Genomic DNA, 20,882 nt, shown 5'->3' on the forward strand with positions numbered 1-20,882 from the left:
TTTACCATTTCTTTCAATCCTTTTTTAATTACATTGAACCTACAATTTTTGATTCCCCAACTCCATCAGTCACAGCAGAACCCTGCTCTTTTGAATTATTTATAGCACATTTGGGGTGGTCTGATTTATGAATTTTCGGGATTTATTATTTGCTTTTCAAGAAAGCTTAAAATGGCAGCAAAACCCTCCCAAAATATGAAAAAAGCAATGTAAGACAACAGCCCAAAAAAGATTGGCAGAAACAAATACAAAACAGCATAAAATCAATCAGCAGAGGAAATAAAACACCATCTGCTTTAAAAGTCTGGAAAAATTACAGAAGAAAAAAAAACTTTGCTGGTATCAAAATTACATTAAAATAGGTGCCAGTTGGTCAGTGACAACCAGTATGGGTGCAACACCCTTGCTTTTTCAAATTTTGGAGCAAAGGAAAATGTATGCGTACAGAAATCTACAAGAAAAGCTAAATCATGATTTTGTGTGTGTGTTCTTGTAAAAGAGTAGCTTAAAAAAGAAAAAGACACCAGAACATCTATGCAGTTGCAAACTGCTCCACTCTTTTTCTCAAATGCAAGAGCTGTTTTTTTCTGCGTATAAGAATACAGGGAAACCATTCATCAGATCATCCATATTCAGATGGGAAAGTCCTCGAAAAATCAGAATTTTCAAGGATTAGGACTATTTGGAGAAAAGTCCAAGCAGCCAGGTATGTTAACCAAAACTTCAGGATTTCCTGGATCTCTTGTAGATACACCCAGTAAACTTTTATTTTTCCTATCCTTTCTCAGAGTAGAGACAAGGGAGGGGGGGTGAGGGGTGGATGAGCTGAAACGTGGATATATTGGGTATTTTTTGACTGACAGCTATCCTTGTCCAATCCTCGGCTTTTAACATCTCTCTTTCTTTGCCCCATCTTCTGCTGGATGTTCACCCGTTTTGTTAATGAATGCTCTTCCCACGCACCCTCTCCACTCCTTTGGGACTTGAAAGCAGTTCAGAGGAAGACACGCAGGTTTGAGTGAGGGGCTGCAGTTCCCGTCGAGCGCATTTCCTTCACCAATCAAAACACCTCGCTTGCCTGCCAGCCGTCCAATGGAATTCCTCAGGCATCTTCTTTAATTCATCCCTTGCATTTCCTTTCCAGAGTGAAATTTCGTTTTTTTAATAGAAAGCACCGACTTTGAAAGTGGGGTATTTTTCCCTCTCTCATTAAAGTAAATGCTTCCTTCTTGAAGGTGGAGGGGAACATCTAATGTTTCTGGTGCTTCCCCTTGAATCAAACAGCACTCAGGGGCTGCAGAGGAAAAAAAAACCTTACACCACAGGGGAAGTATTTTGTATGGGATTCTTTTTTAACAGATCAAGGTAAGACTTTGATTGCTACTCTGTACTACTAGCCAACAATTTCTTTGATAACCGAGGTTGGGTGTTCTGGGTGTGTCGGAACAGTCTAAGAGAAGGAGACTCCAGAAAGTTAGCTACAGAGGTATTGGTGGGATGGTGTTACATATCAGAGTGCTTTTAGATTTGACAATATATGCTTGCATGTGTCAAAGTTACAAGCAGATGTTTCCCCCAGAATTTGGACACACTTATGTGTCTTTGGCACAAAATGCTATTCTTTGCCTTTGATTTTACTATCTCTCTGATTAGCAATGCATTTACACAATCAGAACAATGCACTGTCTTGCTCTTTTTTAAAGAAGAGAGTTTGGGAAGAGGAATTATTCGGTCTGCTAAAACTGAGCTGTCTGTTGCTTTCGGTACCCATTCTGATGCAACTGCACCCAGGTTTGGTGTATAAGGCAGAGTTGGTTATGGGGGGATTCGAATCAGAGCTGTGACAGTGGTGTTGGGATGGTGTAATAGGATGGGATTCCTGATCTAATGTGTGCAATGGGACAGTTGTCATTCTGGGGATGTTAGCGCTGCATAAGATTGGGTCAATATGTGGGAATTTGAGAGGGGGCTGGTTGTGAGATTAATGTTTTTCTATCCTCTTGTTCATATTTAATTCTCAGTCGAGCGTGATTGTGTATGCTTGTTGTCCTTTTTTAATGCTGCTGATCTAGGTAGGCCAATTATTAATCATTAGATACGCAAATATGTAAGAACGGGGTTTTTTGTTGCTGTTTGGGGCTTTTGTAAGGGGCTTTGTGTGACTCTATGTGTGTCTGTATAAGAGAGTGTGTTGTATTGCTGCAGTTCTGGGCATGTGCCAGTTCCTTTGTGTGGGTATGCATATCAAATCATAAACTGTGTATTACACTTCCTGCTGCTTTGTATCCGTGGCAGCTTGTGTGTGTGACAGGTTGTGAATGTGTTACTTTGTATATGTGTGTGTGTGTGCATGTCTTTCTAGATATATTTGAGAGTGTGAGGCATTTTCAAAAGATCGATGCCTGTCCTTTTCACACATGAGAATTCCTGATTACTGTACAAACCTTCCTTACGCAAACTCACACTCACTCTTTCTCACAAATATGCTGAATGATGATATAAGCTGCTCTTATATTTCACAGGCTGGCAGAGCTGGCACAAATTAAACCACAGCACTAGCTTTTTATTCCCGTCTCCTCACTCCCCCCACTTTGCAACTATCCAGCAGAAAATGGGTGCTCTAGACGAATTTGAAAAATGCACATGGAAGCTACAATTCATGGCTACTGCTTAATAAGCTTTCATCTATTGAAGCCTATTTCCTGGGTCTCCATTTGAAAAGGGTTGACTATGCAAATGCATAGACTCTGTGTGTGTGTGTGTGTGTGTGTGTGTGTGTGTGTACACACGTGTGTGAATGTACGTGTGTGTATGTGTACGTCTGGTTATGTTTGTCCTTGAGGCACTAAGATTCCTAGATAATTGCTGTGGGGACTATGGGATGGATTGCACAGGTGGGCGTCCAGGCATGTGTGAGAGTACAATGCACATGGCAGAAGTTTGTACTGATCTGGGTGTTCAAATGTTTGTGGGTGCATAATGGTATACCTGAAGGGAAAATGGGTACCCTCGTGATTCTGCACGCTGAGGTAGAGCTGAGGTAGATTCGTGGGTCTGGCTAAAAACAGTTTGGTTGTATGCGGGGTGAACAAAGGAGCTGAAGTAAACCAAAGTCCCAGAAGAAGTGACAGACAGCAAATATAGGCCATTTTTTTTGTTCAAAAAATCAGCCCAAAATGGGAGAGGTGTATTGTAAGGAAAAGTTGTCAGGTGCACCCCAGGTAATATGTGGACAAAGGGTATAAGAAGGGTATAAGAAGATGAAGGGACAGTGGAGAAGGAAGCCAAAATAAGATGTACAAGAAAGGAAGACGGTGCGGTACAATGATAACATGAAACAGGTTTCGAAGGAAACAGCTATATTAGCTTCCAATAGTTACAAAAGAAGATTTGGGGATGGGGTGGGGTCCGGGAGGAAGTAGCCCATCAAGTGAATAGTTTTCCTGTGCTTTCTCACAGGATATATATATTCACCCCTCCCAGCTTTTTAAGGGGTGATGCAGAAGCCTCCTGCTTTTTGAAGTTCCCCTAATGGATTTATGGAGGGAGAGATTGCTGGAATTGCGAAGAGATGGTGAGAAGGGGGAGGAGAGAATGGACTCTGCAGTTTCCATGGCAATGTTGCCATGGAAACAGCAAGGCTGCCTGGATCAGCCTCTCAGATGAATGAGGACCACTTATTGGGGGGAAGAAGGGAAGAAAATGGGGTGGTAGGGGAAAAATGAGTTACCCAGCTTTTTTTGAAATTGCTACAGGAAATTTTGCAGTGAGTTTCAGGGATTTCTGAAGTTTGGATCTAATTTCTGAGGGTTCATTGGTTGGTAATGGGCTCTTGAGCGTATACTGATGGAGTCAAACTTTTGACATATCACATTTTGGGATATTAGCTGCCTTGCCACTGGAAAAATATGGGTGAAAATAAAAATCCTAATGGCAGAATGTCCATCTAAGGCACCAGACCCTAGTGGGTCATATGCATAGTGACTCTAGGTCCTTCATTACAAAGGACAGTTCTTTAATTATTTATTTTCTTGGTTTTGTTCTTGGATTTTCCTCTATAAACCAAACAAGGTTTTTTTTTATCCTTATGAACCTCTCTCAGATTTGCCCCCTTTTCAGGTTTGTCTTTTAATTTTTCCAAGAAAATAGACATGTGCCCAATATGATGTACATCATTAGAACAGTTTGCAAATCAATAATATTTCCAAGATTATCCAATAGGAAATATTATGTTCCCCAACTATGGTCAGTTTGCTTAAAATCATACAATACAACAGCCTTCCACAAGATGAAGATTTCCAAACAATGTTTGAACGACAATTCCCAGAATTCTCATGTATGTTCAGTGGGAATTCTGGGGCTCATTGTTACTCTAGTAGTACATCAAGACTTCCTTGGCATCTATTCTGGAGTAGGTTTTATGAATAATCTTCTATACAGTTGTACTGCTTGAGCTTACAATAGAGCTGTATGAATAACTGTGCGGTACATTCTTTTTCGCAAGAATGATGGAAGCAAATATGTCTGGAAATTGTTTGTTCTGATAATAAATTACTTCTCTTTTGTAGCCCTAGCAGAAATAAATAGCCTGAGGTGTTTAACGTGCCAATATAAAGTACATCTGAAATATGAAGCAACGAATCTCAATTGGTTTGATCTGGAGCTTTACTAAAGATTGTTTGATGAATAAGTGATAGCTATTGATATTAATCAAGGCTATTATTTCAGAATGCACTTTCATATTTTTTTAAAGCTCTATTGGTTATGGTAGGTTTTTCTTTCTTTCTGTTTTAATAAAATTGAATGAAAAAACATTTTTTAAATAACCTTTCTTTGTTAGAAATGATTAAGTTTGTTTTTTAGTTTGCATCCTCTTCTTTTAACATCTAAAAATAAAATATATCAAAATATCAATACAACAATACAAATACAATGATATATATATGTATGTATGTGTATATATATGTATATATGTATATATATGTATATGTGTATGTGTGTGTGTATGTATGTGTGTATATATATATATATATATATATATATATATATATATATATATATATATATATATATATATTGTGCTTTTATATATATATATAAAATTTGCATGTCCGTCTTGAATTAAATTCAGTGCTATTTGTTTACATGTTTATAGGTACTCCAAAATCAGCTACAGTCACATACTGTACAAAGCCATACTATGGTTTATTTGGTTTTGTGTCAATATGTTGTGTGAATTCAGGCACTGTGGTTTTCTAACTATCATGACTTATTCCAAAAACCATAGGCAAATCATGGCTTAACCAGGTGAAAACTCACTGATTAACTTTCATCTGAAGACTTGAGTCATGACAAGAGTAGATGGATTAGAACTGTATTGAATGGAATAGGACTGTTGGGAGGGATGTAATATTCTGCATTGTACATCCTAATTATTTAACATGAAATCCTTTATTCTCTTGGACACTTTATAGTGCTCTAAATCCAAATTTTCACTCCAAACATTTTAAGGGAAATATATATTAGAAACAGTAAGGATTCCAATCTGTATAGAAGACAGGGAATGCAGAAGTAGTGATAGTTACTCTTGATTAATTAGCATGAAACAGCAGCGTATGTTATTATGTGCTGATGTACCTGGTTAAAATTATTTATTCTAAGGCAGAGAGAACTGTTCTGTAAATGTGAAATAAATGTCTCCAACTTTCACAAAGAAGAGAAGAATTGATTTGAAAGCGAAGGAAGAAAAGACCTAAGATTTAAACCCCATGATTGCATTATATATATAGGCCTAATAGCTCTGTTCTGCAGTAGGTATTTATATGATTTCTTTCTCAGTAGAGCAATTTATCTAACTGCCTTGAATTTGCGAAGCTTCTACTATTATCAAATGCAGTTTTTGGACAGTCGATATTTATTGCCTGGTGTGAAGTCTGACAGCTCCTCATTGTGCCTGTGAATTTTCCATTTTTCACATTGCACCTGGCTAATGTGACTTGGAAGTTGGAAGTGAGAATTAAATGCACTTTCCATGTAATAGCCACAAAAGTCTACTATGCCATTTTAACTGGATGATGATAATTTCAGGTTTGTAATACCCTCGTAATGCCTAGAACTACAAACCACCAATTCAATAGTGCTTTACAGGTCTGGTTAAACCATTCTTTCTCTTGTTAATACATCCCAGAAATCATATATATATATATATATATATATATATATATATATATATATATATATATATATATATATATATATATATATATATATATATATATATATATATATATATATGTCCGTCTTGTATATATATTTGTGTGTGTGTTTTTTAATTTGTGCTGATAAATAGTTAGCTTCCTCCCATAATTGGAGCTTACCAGGGGTTGTAAAATAAAAAAAATCTTATATATATATATATATATATATATATATATATATATATATATATATATATATATATATATATATATATATATATATATATATATATATATATAGTGTCTGTGTCTGTGTGTACAGTATGTATGTACAGTATGTATGTATGTATGTGTATGTATGTGTGTATATGTATATGTATATGTATATGTATATGTATATGTATATGTATATGTATATGTATATGTATATGTATATGTATATGTATATGTATATGTATATGTATATGTATATGTATATGTATATGTATATGTATATGTATATGTATATGTATATGTAGGGACATTAGCTCTCTGCCTTTTGTTCTCATTTGAATAACTCTGACTTTCAACCAGATGGAGAGGAAAAGATAGGCACCTGCTCTATCAAAGAAAAAGCACAGAGTGAACTGCACAAAGGCAGACACATATTTCCACACACGCACGCACGCACACACACACACCACAACACATGGCTACATAGGGAAGTAAGTAAGTTAAATAAAGATCACATCATATATTGGAATGGGCAGAACGCTGATGTATAAGAATGAATAGAAATTCATGCAATGAGAAACTATAGCACATCTATATCATTATATTGACTTTTTAAAAATCAAATTTCTGTTTGCAGAAAAATACAGGATGATGTAATGCCATTTTACTTGATATATGTAAAAAGTAAATGCATATACCATTCACAGAGTTAGAACAAAAATGCCAATTCCCCACCTCCCCCATCAAATGTCTACCAGAGTACTGATAGAAAATAGCAATAGCAGATTTTTATATACCGCTTCATAGGGCTTTCAGCCCTCTCTAAGCGGTTTACAGAGTCAGCATATTGCCCCCAACAACAATCCGGGTCCTCATTTTACCCACCTCGGAAGGATGGAAGGCTGAGTCAACCCTGAGCCGGTGAGATTTGAACCGCTGAACTGCTGATCTAGCAGTCAGCTGAAGTGGCCTGCAGTACTGCACTCTATCCACTGCGCCACCTCGGCTCGGCTGAATATTTGTAGCTCAGAACTGTGTTGAACTGCAGGTTCTTGGTGCTCTCTGAGCTTGGGGGTTTTCTTGCAGACATTTCATTACCAAACTAGATAACTTCATCAGTTCTCCCACTTCTATCAATACCACACATGGGCATCAAAGGCTTCAGAAAGCACACAAATGGGACAACGGATGGTGCTACCCAGTTTGGTAACGAAATTTCTGCAAGAAAACCACCGAGCTCAAAGATCACTGTGGGGTCCTTGGTGATCTCTGAGTTCGGTAGTTTTCTTGCAGACATTTTGTTACCAAACTGGGTAACACCATCCGTTGTCTCATTTGTATGCTTTCTGAAGCCTTTGATGCCCATATGTGGTATTGATAAAAGTGGGAGAACTGATGATGATGTTATCTAGTTTGGTAATGAAATGTCTGCAAGAAAAGTCTCAGCTCTATGGTTTAGAAATCAGTATTGCTATGCTCACACTGCAGAGGCAAAATGCCAACAACTAGGGGGGCTGGGCAGGGGAATTGGTTATTTTAGCTAGAAACCTGAGAACACTGTGTTTTAAATACTCATAATTGAAAGGGGAAATAATCCAGATTCTGTAAGAAGAGAATTCTTCTGAAGAAATTGGACCATAGCTGATTCAAGATGATCTGTATGAAGATCCTATGGATTATATCCAAAAGTGTGCACCCTTATTTATGAATATCTCAATGAGTGAGAAATCAATATGGAGTGAGATAAATAATTTAAAAAATACCCAAGAGAAATCACTCTGAATGATGTCACCATCCTTGTGCTTCTAGTTTTCGTGTCTCAAACCGAAGTACTACAACTGCTTCACCTTAAATGTTACAACCTGCCTCTTCATACAGTGTCACAAATGTGAAAATAAGATTCATTGTGAGTAAATTTGAATAACGCAATTCAAGTTTACAAGATGCATTGAAAACTACAATGTTTTCTTTATTTTGAAGAACCAAGAGCAGTCACATTCTTGCTTGTACAATACCTAGCAATGTTAATCTGACCTTAGTCATGCAAAAAAATCCACTAAGAACCAAAGTACATACTGGTACGATCTAACGGCCAACATAGGAAAGGTATTTCTTTACTTTTGTCTGGTGGAATCTTATTAAGAAAAGAATAATAGAAAATAGCAGTAGAGCTTTACTGCAGTAGATCTACGCATCTCCAAGTAGGACTGAAATCTTGCAAATCCACAACCAGTGTTGATATTGTATGGTAGACTGACCAAAAAGCTGACTTACTATAGGATAAATTCTTATATTCATATATGTGCTTGATGTTACTGTGTGGGCTTGATTTAAAAGTTACTGGGATGAAATTACAATCTTTGGAACTACGATATCCTTTTGATATTCTCCACTAGAGATAAGAACACTAAACTGCAAAAGTTTCGAATTTTTTTTCTCCTTTATGCAAAGTTATACCAGGTTTAAACTGTAATTCTGTTAGGTTTAAGCTCCGTTAAAATGGTAAGACTTACTGCTTGGTAAACATAATAATATAAGATCAACTGATCAGCCCCTTATACAGGTAATTCTCTGCTTAACAACAGTTCATTTAGTGACCGTTCAAAGTTACAATAGTGCTGAAAAATGTGTTTTACGAATGTTTTTCACAGTTATCTTTGTAACATCCCTATGATCATGTGATGAAAATTCAGATGCTTGGCAACTGGTTCATATTTCCGACGGCTGCTGTGTCCCAAGGTCATGTCATCATCTTTTGCAACTTTCTGACAAGCATTTGAGCCCAGAAAATCTGGTTATTTCAGAAATTCTGGCTGGCTCAGGAATTCTGGGAGTTGAAGTCCACAGATCGTAAAGGGGCCATAGTTGTCTATTCCTGTTCTAATCCCTGATGTATTAACCACTCTATTCTGCTCCAAATAAATCAACATCATAGTATAGTTTCACTGGGTATAGAGCTTCAGCAGATGTTTTTAAAAAATAGAATTGATTTTTAGTTGACATTTGAGGTAGACTTCTTAAGAAAGGCCTGGTGCCCACTTGCCCCTCAAATGAATTAAATCAAGCTAAAGATAACAAGCCTTTGCAAGAGTTAAAATACAAACATGACCTCTAGATATATGTAAAATGATCTATTTTAGGGATTATAGCAGAAAACATCTCAACGCTGCTCCTGTTAATCAAAATTAGAAAGTCATCACATACTCCATTGTCTCTGTCCACCCTCAATTCAGCCCTCCAAACCCATGTTTTCTACAGCTTACTGAGTATGGTTCTTTTATCTCCCGGGAAGCCATTCCATAAAAGAAGACTTTCCACAAGATATTCTCCTTCACATTTCCCTCCTCACACCTCTCAAGGAATAGAAATTATCAGCAACTATGCAGGCATGCCTCGAGTAAAGAAATCTGGTTTGAAGTACCAGCAAGCTATCGGGCGTGAAAAACCAAGTCCTCATGTGAAGGTTCAATTGAATTCATTTATTTCTAATCATGCCTATGGATAGGAATCTTCTTAACCAATGGCTATCTTGGAGTTAGGTAAAAGTCAACAGAATTTAAGGGAGGTTGGTTAGTTCACTTGTGGAATGTGGATATGTAGGGATTCTAAGTTGATTCCTCTTTTAACTCCACCTCCAGATTCTGTCACTCCTTCTCCTACATAAGCTAACTCAAAGGTAGCCAAGCCCCAGTAGATCTTTAAAGGTGATCACTGGTTTCTTGGACTGTACTCAGAATGCATATGCCATAAACCAAAGCGTTCCTAGGCGAATGTCTTAAGATTGTATCTGGAATTGTTTGGCACATTCAGTACTGATGATTTCAGAATTATATCCCAGCATTGATTACTGGGTGGTGCTGGACAATCCTGAAAAATCCTGAATCATGTCTCTGACAGCCATTGTCTCTGAAAGCAGGAGAGGGTGCTGCGTCCATTCCCATCACCCCCGTTATGTGCGGGCGCATACACGCACACAGGCACACACAGGCATACATACATGTGCAGAGAGAGAGAGGGAGGGAGGGAGAGAGAGGGGGGGGAGGGAGGCATTGCTTGCCAGGGGCCCTTCACAAGCCTGTTTCCTTGATAAAGGCAGTAAGGCCACATGAGCTAGCTACACTGCTGGGGAGTCACGTGGGAAGCTATATCAAGGAAGCTCCGGGGGCTCAATAATGCTAGAGATGCTCGTTGTAAAATGTAAGCTTGTGATGTCATAGAATGGAATGTGAGATGATCACTCCGGGGTCTTTTGTACCAGTGGGATGGAGGGGGTAGGTCAACCCTTGTAAGTCTTGTGTTTTTGTTTTCCAGTTTGACCCAGGATTCTTTGTAGTGAAACTCTGGGAAGATTGCTGCAAGATTTCTGTTTCCTCCATAAAAACCTGACCTTTTCTGTAATGCCTTTGGCACAATCCTTTAGTTTTCAGCAGCTGCATCTAGAAGACAGTGTACAATGCTGGGTGCCTCATCTTGCAAAATGTATTGCAAAATTAGAAGAGGGGACAAATGAGGACAATTCTAGTCAAAAGGGGGGCGGGCATATTTCTGTTGAGGAAAAGTTGAAATATACAGGGTTTTCTGGCAGAAGCACATATGTGCATCTTTGATACAATTTTACAAATTATTCCTGTGTGTTGCCAGGCTCTTTTTCTCTCTTTGTTCTTTCGCTGTGATGGAAAATATATTCTAAAGAACTGGCTCTCAGATTATGCTGAGCTAGGATGGACGTAAAACATTTAGGATGAACATATTACAACTTCTTATTTCATACAAGATATGGAAATATTATTTGGCAAGATCGACACGTAAGCTACAGGCTCTAAGAGGTTGGAGCACCTAAACTAAATTTGATTGAAATTCCCTTACATCTCGGTCTGATTAAAATTAAATACCATCAAAAATAACCATTGCTTGGAACTGTAATTAATAATTTCCCCCTTCTGTCACATTAAAATTCACAGTTGTTTAATTTTAGGAGGTACTTGGGAGCTTCATCTATTTTTTATGGCCACATGTGGGTTTGATTCTTTGGGAATGTCCCTGTGCTAGAGATGCTCATTGTAGAATGGAAGGTGTCATAAAATGAAATGCGAGATGATCACTCCTGAGTCTTTCATGCCAGAGGGATACGGGTAGGGATGGGGGTAGATCAAACCTTGTAAGCATTGTATTAGCACTAGCAAATAGCCAGAAATAAGTGACCCAGGAGAGACTAAAAGGGCTACTATTCGCATATTTTCTGTGTAAACTGCTAATGAAAAAAAACCTTTTCTTTGTAAGCAAACTTGAAAATACTATTGACTGCCACAATCATTGTGGGGGGAAAAGAGCCAGTTTGGTAGAGTGGTTAAGACACTGGATTAGAAAGCAGGAGACTCACAGTCAACTGGGTGACTTAGGGCCAGTCACCAGGAGACTGTAAGTTCTAGAATCATAGGGTTGGAAATGACCTTGGAGGTCTTCTTGTCCAACTCTCCCCACCTCAGGGCAGAACCTTATACTACCTCAGTCAAATGGTTGTTCAGTCTAATCTTGAAAACCTCCAGCGATGGTGCACTCACAACCTCAGGGGGCAAAGTGTTCCACTGATCAATTGCTCTTATTGTCAGAAAATTTCTCCTTATTTCTAGACTGCATCTGTCTTTGACAAACTTCCACCCCATTACTTCTTGTCCTGCCCTGTGGTGCCTTAGATAATAAGTCAATCCCCTCTGTGTCAGCCTCTTGAGTACTGGAAGACAGCTATTATGTTCTTTCTTAATCCTTCTTATAGATAGGCTAGACATACCTAGCTCCCTCACCCATTCATTGTAGGATTTAGCTTCCAGACACTTTGTCATCTTTGTTGTTTGTTCTACAACAACATGAAACCCACCTGGCTGCCTTTGGACTAGTCACTCCCTCTCAGCCCAACTCACCTATTATTGTGGAGAGGATAGGCGGGGGAAGGAAAGAGTATTAGACATGTTCGCCACCTTAAGTTATTTGTAAAAATAATAAAGGCGGAATACAAATAAATAAGATTTTTCAGCTTCCATCTTTTGGGGAGAGTCAATTACTTATGAGCACTCTCACAAATGTTACATGAGCCAGGCACAAAATGTTGCTTTGCCTTGAAAACTTATAAAATATCCCAATGAAGAGGATGCTTGAGGTGCAAACTTCCTTTGTAACACAGATGCTTTCCCTTTTGAAAATTAGTATTTGTTTCTACTTATTTATTTATTTTTAGGTCCCCAATCTGAAACATATGATTCTGGGTTCCTAACAGAGGATTTAAAAAAAAAAAGATAAGAAATCATTAAAAAAACCCAAGTATTTTGAAATGATACTTTTCAGTTCAATGTGCAGCTTGGTGGAGCCAAACAAAAAAATGGTAGGCAAGTAACTTAGTTTGGTTGGTAGGCTGGCTATGAAGAAGAGAATTCCCATTTTCTTTAGTCATCTTAAAAATCTAAAATCAACCAGTTACAGAATAATCTCCAAGCATCTGTAGTGTAATAACACTACTTGAACACCATGGGCATTGACCAAATCACCATCAGTCAATTGCAAAAGGCAGGTTTACTTGGAACAGCTTACATCCAGCAACCATATCTGTAACATCATCAAACAACAACATCTGCCTATCCCAGGTTTTTGAAAAGAGTTGATATGTGGATAAAAATGCCAGATCCAGTCTAAACAACTTAAAAATTCTTAACTGTTGTTGAAGGGTAACAAATTTGACGAAAGAGCTTAAGCAGCCTTTTTCCTTTGAAGAAAAGGAGTAACATTAGAAAGCTTTTCCGTTTTTTGGCAGGGGGAGAGGAGCAAGTTAAGAATCAGCATTATAGCAATGTGAGTATCACTATTAGAAAGAATGTTCAATGGAAATCAGATACACATAGATGTCAGGATTTCTATATGTTTTTTATGGTGGTGTATCTAGAGGACACCAAGCTGGGAAAAGCCAGGTTGTGACAGTGTTAGCTATTAGGTATAAGCATTCAACTAGGTATTTAATTACTGAAACCAATAAAAATAGCATATTGTCATTTACAAAACTAGCAGCATTAACCAATATTGGCTGTGCTAATATTACACAATGCATATATGTGAGGTATGGAGGTACAGATACACATGTTTGTATATGCACATTTGGATGCACACATACTTTCCAACAACATTTTCAAACTTGGCACCCGTTCAGTAAACAGTGTGCTTATTTGTGCGTGGGCACAACTGAGATTGGATGTGTGCGTTAAATTTAACATCAGAGATAGATTATTCATGCCAATCGTGCAACTGTTTACTAACAGGGAGTTCAAAAGCAATAAAATAGTTTTGGAGTTAATAAAGGGATTGCTGTGGCACTCTGTGGTTTGGGGCTTGCTTTAATTCTGTACCAAATACGAGATGCTGAAGGCCACGGGAAAGTCAGCAATTGCTTTTGTATCCTGCCTACTCCATGGGCTTCTTGGAGCTGGTTGGCTATTGTCTTCTGCAAGAAATTGATGCAATAGTCGAGTAGCTCAGTTTCTTTCTTTCTTCATAGCTTTGTTAATTAAAGGTAAAGGTTCCCATCCCACATATGTGCTAGTTGTTCCTGACTCTAGGGGGTAGTACTCATCTCTGTTTCAAAGCCAGTGTGGTCCGAAAACATCTCCATGGTCATGTGGTCGGCATGACTAAACACCAGAGGCGCATGAAACACTGTTACCTTCCCATCAAAGGTGGTCCCTATTTTTCTACTTGCATTTTTACATTCTTTCGAACTGTTAGATTGGCAGAAGCTGGGACAAGTAATGGGAGCTCACTCCATTATGTGACGATAGGGATTCGAACTGCTGACCTTTCTGATCAACAAGCTTAGTATCTTAGCCACTGAGCCACCTTTGTTAGTTACTGATAGGTAAAATAGGGAACATAGTTTTCTAGACTTATCAGATCTCAGCTGCAAACATTTGGATGACTTTTAGGTGGTCTCAAAGTGGTCAAGAAAACTACTTCTTATGGCCATTTAATGGTCATCTTGATTTTTGCTGTCAAATGTGGAAACCCTAACCTTTTCCATAGTCCACCTGTTATTGATATGCTTTGCAAGAAAGAAGCAAAATAGTCTTTGTTTTTATGGCATCCAAGTGTGGAAGTCCATGACTTCAGAAGACTATTAACTTTTCCTTTGGTATTATGATGTCCCCAGAAACATTTTGCATTTTGGCAACCTATACTATAGCCAACCAATCTTTGATCTTAACCCCAGTTCTTTCCCTTTAACTAATTTTAATCTGCAACTTCTGTCGTTTCATTTCATTTCATTTCATCTTGCTTTTTTTTTAACCAAGTATTCCGGAGACCTAATGAAGCTATGTTTCAAAATAGAGAATAAAAAAGAAGAGAGAAACAATTAAAATTAATAATAATAATTCAGGAATCCTAGATGGTTTCCTAAAAGTTGGCCCTATGCAATATAGTTGTACGATATACCTTATATAATAAACCACAAAGGTTTTTTTTAATATATAAAAAACTGATATAAAATAGCATAAAACCAATAATTAAAAAAAACAAGTATTTTATATTTTTTTAAAGAAAAGCATTAGAACAAACATTCAAAATCTGCTCCCGAAATAGCTGCTATCTGACAGATTTTATACAAACCATCCTCACTTCTTCCCTACTTCAAAGGAAATTCCACTTTTCAAAAGGAATTTACATCTTAAATTTTAACAAGCCCTTGCTTAAAACAATCAGTGTTGCTCTTTTTATAACTATTTGATTTTAATAAAGTGTGCTGATTAATGAGAGCTATCTTCCTAGCTGATCGTTTTAAAAGAATTGTAGCTCCAAAGTGCAATTTAATTTAGTTTACTTTAATTAAAATAACAAATAGTTTTAATTATTTTATCCAGATTAAACTGGATGCACATGTCCTGTTAAAATCACTGGTACAATGGAAAGCTGCCATATCAAGTTTGACTAATGTACCAAGTTCAGTATTGTCTGCAAATTATCTGATGCAAGAGATGCATGGATGTGAAAATAATGCCTCAATTATCAAGATAGCTGTGTTTGATCAGAGAATTGCAAATTATGCACCAATGGCAAAAAATAATAATGCAGGGATTAATTTAGGCAGTTGCCAGGAATTAAGCTGTCTGGCTAAAAGGCATACACCCAAACACCTCCCCCCCCAAAAAAACTTTTTTTGGTATCTTTACTGAAGATAGGGAAACTGACGGAGAAACATTAAGATGTGCCTATGTTTGTAGGACAATCATGGATAGTGTTAATCTATTGTGAGGAATACATGTCAGAAGATGCAAAAAAAAGAAAAGAAAGAAAGACTGCGTGTATGTCTATGTTTCTATCCATTAAGGTATATAAAATGACAGCTGACTGTATAGAAGTAAGTTGAATGCACGGGGAATGGGATAATTAAGAAACACGTGTGGCATAACAAGAAGCAATAGTGTCAAGAATGAATGGGTGCTAAATGAATGTGAACTGAGTATGAAAGTGAATGACCATTATGAAAAAAAGTACTTTCGAGTTTTTCATATACTGCAAAGAGAATGAATGGAAGATCAAGTTGCAAAGCAAGCACATTGAATGGGTTGAGAGCAATGAGAAGACAAAGGAAGACGTGGCAGGATGAGTTAATGAGACCTTCAGAACGAACAAGGAGGTTAGAGAACAAAAGGCAATGTAAAATATGAGGTAGATGAACACAGTGGGAATAAGGATTACTTTTCAAGGATAGAAAAAGTACATGTGCATGTGTGGGTGTGTGCGTGCGTGTGTGTGTGTTTAATTCTTCTATACTGCCCAGGGTTACCTGGGTGAGATGGGCAGCTATTTAAGATGTATCATTTAAAAAAATTAATAAAACGAAAAGTAATGAATGCTGTTGAGGTAAACTTGTTCCTTCCTTCCTTCCTTTTCTCCCTCCTTCCCTCCCCCTAGAAATTGCACTTTTTCTATCCTTTTTTTACCCGCCAGGCGACACATCCTTTCATTTACATATAAAGTTGGATTGAAGTTATGGGATCTACTACAAAGTTCTAATAAGGTAGCTCTGGATACTCTACCATAAAAATCTATCTACTCATCCATTCCTGGTATCATTCTTAATATCTTGAACTCCAGGAAGATGTTCGTAGAGTGTCCAAGCACTTAGGAATAATTTTTTTCTCAAGGGTAGCAATTGTCAAAGCCCCTTACATAAAGGAGAACTTCTAAAAGTACAGTATGAGAGGATCATGTTAATCAGTATTTTTCATTCATGGCAATAAAATACAGCAGTTAAAAACCCAATCAAGAATTACTTTGGATGTATCCACACACTTCTGGCCTTTGATTTCAGTTAGGAACAAAGAAAAAATATGGATGGAGTGTTACATTAATATAAGCTAAGGCAGTGTCTCAACTTTGGCCATTTTGAAGAGAGGTGAACTTCAACTCCCAGAATTCCTCAGCCAACATGCTTCTTAAAATGGCTAAATAGCTTGAGAAGTACTGTGGGCTAAGGTAAGAGGAAAAAACTGAGAATGGGGTGGGTTCAGGTTTGAAATCCAGCAGGTTCTGACAGATTCTGGAGAACTGATAATGGAAATTTTGAGTAGTTTGGAAAACTGGCAAATACCACTTCTGGCTGGCCCCAGATTGGGGTGGGAATGGGGATTTTGCAATATCCTTCCCCTGCCACGCCCACCAAGCCATGTGCACAGAACTGGTAGTAAAAAAATATTGAATTTCATTACTGGGTTGGCTCCAATAGAGCTGCTGCCCTGGATGTCTTGAAGACCTAAATGGTCCCTACTTAAAAGTCGGGAAAATGTTTGTGTGGGAAATATAAGAGAAACTCTGGGGGAAATTGGAAATGTAGTCCTTTGGCAAGTGGGGGGTGGGGTTTGAGTGATGCTGGTAAGATTCCAGTTCCGATCCTAATCCCTGCTACATTGCTAAAATTCCACTTTGCTGCCACATGCAGTGTTTCATTATTTGCGGCAGCCTGTCTCCTCAGTTAAAAGCCAGGAAATAGTTTATGCTTTCAGCTAAAGATACATTTGATAACCGTAATGACCAATGACAAGCTGGTTTCCAATTGCAGCTAAAAGGAAAAAAGAAAGGAACCTTAGCCATGACTGGGCATGTAGAATGTCAGACTACGTCAGACCATGCGATGTTAGTTCAGTATTCCTGTGGCACCCACAATATTGTGCACCCATTTCTTTACTCATTCAAAAGGCCAGCACATTTGTACATCAGTGGATAAATGGATGTGTTTCATTTCTGCACTTAATTCTCCTCTCTGGTGGGGTTTATATTATGGAGCAAATTGCTGATGGCATTCAAGCAGACTCTTTGCTCAATAAAGGTTGGGGAGTGTGCGTGTGTGTGTGTGTGTGTGTGTGTGTGTGTGTGTGTACGTGTGTGTGTACGTGTGTGTGCATGAAAGGAGTCTTTTTCCACCATATAAAAAAAATATGCCGAGATTCTAAAATAAGTGCAGAGAAGAGCAACAAAGATGATTAGGGGACTGGAGGCTAAAACATATGAAGAACAGTTGCAGGAACTGGGTATGTTTAGTTTAATAGAAAGAAGGACTAGGGGAGACATGATTAGCGGTGATCCAATATTTGAGGGTCTACCACAAAGAAGAGGGAGTCAAATTATTCTCCAAAGCACCTGAGGGTAGAACAAGAAACAATGGATGGAAACTAATCAAGGAGAGAACCAACCTAGAACTGAAAAATTTCCCGACAGAGCAATTAATCAGTGGAACGGCTGGCCTCCAGAAGTTGTGTTTTATAAGTCCCTTGGAGTCATTGGTTGTGAGAGACCATAAAACTACAAAGTAGACATCTAAAATGAATCTACTAGGAGAGGGGGGTCCTTGGTTGCTCTCTGCGCGTGCAGTTTTCTTGCAGACATTTAATTACCTGTTTTACTCTTAGCTTTTTTGCCTGAATTGATAATTCATTGATCAGGGAAAACCACAGCCTAATCAGAAACCACCAAGATCGCTCTCACCAACACTGACAGGGAAAGCCACTTGTATATAAACAGGGACCGAACCTCGCTCCCTTCTAGCACTGATGATGTTACTTATTTGGGCAATGAAACGTCTGCAAGAAAAGAGCCAAGCTCAGAGAGCACCAAAGACTCCACACTGTGAACTGCTGGGGTGTGTGTGTGTGTCTTAATCTACTTCCTGCTTACCAGTCATTCCAGGCTCTGCTGCCTCTTTGTCCACTGGGAAGCAGGCCCTCCCTCCCGGGACTACCTTCCGCTACAGATTGCAACGATAGAGTGAAGATGTCATTTGATTATGTGATTCCAGAAAAGCATCCTGCTTTTATCTGAGGCAAAGCCAATATTTGCCCAAGCATCCTACTTACTGGAAGAGAGTCTGTATATACAGTTGCATTAATCAGGATGGTGAAATGAAAAGAATTGGAGAGCAGGAACCAAAATTCGCTTCTCCAGGTGGTAGAAAATATCAAGGAGACTCCACTGATTCATATTTTCCTCTTGGTTGAAAGAGAATGAGAAAGCATGGAAATTTATAGTGTCTTGGAACTATCAGTTTGAACAAGAATTACAGGGTATTTACCTTGAACCTTCTCTTGACCTTGATTTGACATGTATTTTGGGCTTGATTTGACATGTATTTTGGCCACTAGTTGATGTATCTCGGTCAAAGCAACTGAATACATAGCTTGAAAAGAAGTTGGCAAAATGATATTATCCAACATTAGGAGTGTTGAAAACTGATTGGATATATATTATACAATACATATGATCTATAATCAAATTATTTTTAAAGATGAGTAATGGCTTAGCTTGTCTGTTTTTGAAAATGAATTCTAATTTATTTATCTTTTTTTTAAAAAAATGCTTTATTGAGGTAATTTTATTTAAATTATTAATAATTTTTATTCACTTATTTAAAATATTCTGGGCTTCTCTGGGAGCATGAGTGGTATAGAAACATCTAACATTAAAAATTATACTGTTTTATTCTGGTGAGCATGCTTATTTCTGTATTATTGAAGAGTTCAAATTTGAATGGTTAACATATTCATTATAGCTTTATTGACTACCTTGAGAGCTATTTTAAGTGGAAAGATAGCAAGAGAAATGAATACATTCCATTCCTATCTAATAGAATTTCCCAATGAAATAAACACTAGTAGATTCAGATACCGTTCAGATAGCTATATTCCTGTTTCATGCTATATGGATTTTTAAAAAATGGTGATTAGCTTGATGGTGATTAGGATAGGATAGGATAGGATAGGATAGAATAGAATAGAATAGAATAGAATAGAATAGAATAGAATAGAATAGAATAGAATTCTTTATTGGCCAAGTGTGCTCTCAGTGTACATAAAAAGACAAGATACACCTCGATTCATACTGGCTCAGGAATTCTGGGAGTTGAAGTCCACAAGTCATAAAATGGCCATCTCTTACTGTTGTGGTCTGCAGGCAGCCTGCGGAGCTTGCAGCAGAGTCGGACAGTGAGGAGGTTGGGGGGGGAACATGGGCCAATCCTTGAGTCTGGGGAATGCTCAGACGAGGGCTCTGCGTCGGAAGCAGAGAGTAGGCCAGAGCCATCTGGGAGTTATGTGCTGCCTCCGGAGCCTGCAGTCAGACAGAAGTGAGACAGAGAAACAGGCTTCCCCTGTTCCCAGTGCGCATATGCGCAGAGCTGCCAGAAGGCAAGAACAGCTAAAACAGAAGGGATGACTCGGGAGCAAGGTTTGGGGGTGATTGGCCCCTCCCACAGGACATAAAGGAGGAGCAAAGAGACATGAGGATTTGCAGGAAGCAACTTGGTTCATGCTGGTCAGTTTACCTTCTGAAAATACGTTTGGACTCTTTGCTCCATGTGGCCTTGCCAAGCTAATTGCCAATTAAGTCTTCAGCAGTGTTTTCAAAGAAGATAAAAGTGGGTGCTTATCCCGAAGGACTTTGGCAGTCTGCTGTAGGACTCTTTACTACTATTTGGAACTCATTACTGACTGTGAATGAATATAATTCACAGCCTTTGAAACAAAAAGAGGGTTTGTGAATTTTACTCTATCAGGAAGCCTAGATCAAAACGCTGACCTATACCGTAGCAATTGAATTCAGACATCATGCTAAGCTGGAAGCAATGAACCATGTCGTGCAAAGCTGTAAAGCATGAAACATTTATGGAATTTGAGGCTGAGAGTTGCTATCCCGGCTGTGATCAGCCATTCAGAAATGATGCAATTCTGATTTGTTAAATCAGAGTTCTCATCCTGGATGATCTCAGATTGAGGAAATCTAGCATACATTTTAAAACAGATGTTGATTTTGAGGGAGAAGCTTATCATCAGCTCCTGATGGCTGATGGCTCTGTCGTCATTTTCTCCAACCTGATGCCCTCTGACCATGGCCTTTGGGGAGATTGAGTCCCAAGATTTATGGTAGAGAAGGCTAACCTGTGTTGTT

At 38.2% G+C, this 20,882-nt stretch overlaps 1 protein-coding gene across 3 annotated transcripts in view; it reads left to right on the plus strand.

The window, feature by feature from the left end:
* The first annotated feature begins 898 nt into the window (after positions 1-898).
* The window catches only part of SHISA7 (shisa family member 7), a 46,298-nt gene continuing 26,314 nt past the window's right edge, over positions 899-20,882 (plus strand). For all 3 annotated transcript variants that reach the window (XM_087713913.1, XM_087713912.1, XM_087713914.1), the window contains exon 1: positions 899-1,365. The gene's annotated coding sequence lies outside the window, so the exon portion shown is untranslated. The remainder of the gene's footprint in view (positions 1,366-20,882) is intronic.

Source organism: Thamnophis sirtalis, unplaced genomic scaffold, assembly GCF_051295495.1.
Source record: "Thamnophis sirtalis isolate CommonGarterSnake01/CBP01778 unplaced genomic scaffold, rThaSir2_p1.2 scaffold_4, whole genome shotgun sequence".
NCBI lineage: Eukaryota > Metazoa > Chordata > Lepidosauria > Squamata > Natricidae > Thamnophis > Thamnophis sirtalis.